The following is a 2632-nucleotide window of genomic DNA, read 5'->3' on the forward strand; positions in this document are numbered from 1 at the left end:
GTTTTTTCGAGACAGGGTTTCTCTGTATAGCTCTGGCTGTCCTGGAACTTACTCTGTAGACCAAGCTGGCCTTGAACTCAGAAATCCGCCTGCCTCTGCCTCCCAATTGCTGGGATTAAAGGTGTGTGCCACCATGCCCGGCTCTGTTTCTTTCTTTTTTTTTTTTTAAGTCTCAAAATCTTTCAGCTATAGTGATCATAGTGAAAAGGCAGGAAGCTTGCATCTTCTCACACCTCCTGATAGACTCCTTATTTATCTGAAAAGGTTTCTATGAAAAGGAAAAAGTTTACAGGACAGGAGCCAAAAGCCTGAAAACCCAGAGGAGAACGGAGAAACAGTGGAAGTCGGGCTACTGAGCATGGGCAGAAGAGGCTTGGTAGCCGCTGCCCTTGCTTTTGCTCTGTGTGCAGACTGCCCAGGCAGGCACCTGCCGCAGGCCCTTGGTTGCATCTCCTACTATTGCAGCCATCCTGATAGGAAGTAGTAAGCAAGATCCTGAGGCCTTTCTTTGCCAGACTGCTGGCCATGGTGGGGAGCTGGATACCTGGCTAACCAGGCCTGGCCCTTCCAACATTGAGCTCTCATGACCACCCAGCTGGGGGCTCAGGGTAACAGATGGTATGTGAAACCTCTTTGGCTTGTCTGATGGTCGTAGAATATTTTTTTCAATATCTCTACATGTCTTCTGTGTCCTCCATGTCTGACGCTTCCACGTTTGGGGTAGGCACTGGTAACAGCAATGGCAGTAAAGAAAACCCAGGAGCCTGGGCTCTCATCTGAGAACTGTCCCTTCAGGAAGGCCCTTCAGTCCCTGCTGTCCGGTTCTCTTATCTGCAGAGCAAGGGGTGTTGCGTTAAATGATCTCTCAAGTCTCAACCAGCCTCCAAGAAAATAGACTAATCGCTTTTCTTTTCAGCACTTGTGTTTAACTAGTCTTTTTGGGCCAGGCAAGCACTCTACCACTAAACTATGGCCCTAACCCTCCTCTGCCACCTCCCGTGCCCTTCTGTCAGAGTCAGAAAGAATCCTGATGAGCTGTCCAGGCTGATCTTTTACTCACTGTGTAGTCCAGGCAGACCTCAGATTTGTGATCCTCCTGCCTCAGCTCCCTAAGTAGTTGGGATCTAAGTAGTTGTCTGCCCGCCAGGCTTCTGACCATCAGTATTTATAATTAATTCTGTGCCAGGCAGTGTGCCGTCAGCTTACGTTTGTTTCTCATGATATGTCTATGGTGTGGGCACACCTTTTAAAAGTAGCTTTATTTAGGTACAACTTACATCATAGGGTTCGCGGTGTGTGTTCAGTTGAGTGACTTTTAGTGAATTACAGAGTTTTGGTATTTTCCTCAATGAAGTGTTCTGGAGTCAAGTTAAAGATGAATGGGTTTGGTGGGACAGGGCGTGTTAGGTGATTTACCTGGGGTAGTATTCGGTCTAGAGCTAAGACTCGTGGCCACTGTTGTATTAGCCACTGTGCTGTGCACAGGCCGATCATTACTGCCTACTTTTAAACCCTTTGCACCCCCTTTTTCCTTACTAGTCACCACCTAGACTTTAATTCAAAAAATTTTGACCACATCTTTGCAGCTGTAACTCAACCCAGCCCAGTTCTGCAGAGCAGGCTTGTTCTGTATCCTGACAGCAGATCTCAGGTTCACACCCTGCCTTGAGAAAAGGCTGATCACTTTGTTTCCTAGATCCACAGGTAGCTCCCCTGGGTCAGTGTCTGGCAGGGGGGCCTCTCTGGCTGGCCCAGGCTGTGACCTCACTCTTTACTGATTGATGTTTTGTTCAGGCTCAGAGGGAGCTGTGATCACACCATCTTTCTCACATGACACCAGGGCATCACCCACCGCTTTTAACTTCTGGTTTCTGTGTTGGCATATTTTACTTCCAAATTCATCCCTTCCCATTATCATATAGAACCAGCACCTTACAAACCCCATTTATAATGTGATTGGATAATTACAATAAAAGTTAAAAAGCCAAGTGAAAACCCTGTCTGAAAAAGACATCAACACTCCTCAGACTCCCCCAAAGGAAGCTTGCACAAAGCACTAAGGACTTCACTGTAGGTGAGCGCGCTATGGAGGATGAAGGTTCGCACTGTCTGTCCTTCTTGCTAGACAGTCTCCTCAGAAGTCCCTTCATGTTGAAAGTGGTGGTGCAGTGTTTGTTTTGTTATGTTTGAGACAATCTCTCCATGTACCCCTGGCTGGCCTAAAGTTTGCTGTGTAGACCAGGGTGATCTTGAAATTGGAGACTCCCTTGCCTCTGCCTCCCCGAGGTAGGGTTAAAGACATGAACCATCATGCCCGGACCTTTTCTGGGCTCCGTCAGTTTGGGCTGTTACTGTTGTTTTGGTTTTTGGTTTTGATAACCAAATCCTTCCACCTAAGTCCAGCACACAGTTGCTTTCTTTTTCCTTCCTTTCCTCTCTTCTTCTTTTCTCCTCTTTAGACACATCTCAGATAGCCCAGACTAACCATGAACTCCCTTTGTAGCTGAGGGTGACCTTGAACCTCTGAACCTCCTGCCTTCCAGAGGGCTGGGATTACAGGTGTTCACCGCCATACCCAGCTCAGGCACTGGAGATCCAGCTCAGGGCTTTGGGCATGATAGCAAGCACCAAC

Source organism: Mus caroli, chromosome 11, assembly GCF_900094665.2.
Source record: "Mus caroli chromosome 11, CAROLI_EIJ_v1.1, whole genome shotgun sequence".
Taxonomy (NCBI): Eukaryota; Metazoa; Chordata; class Mammalia; order Rodentia; family Muridae; genus Mus; species Mus caroli.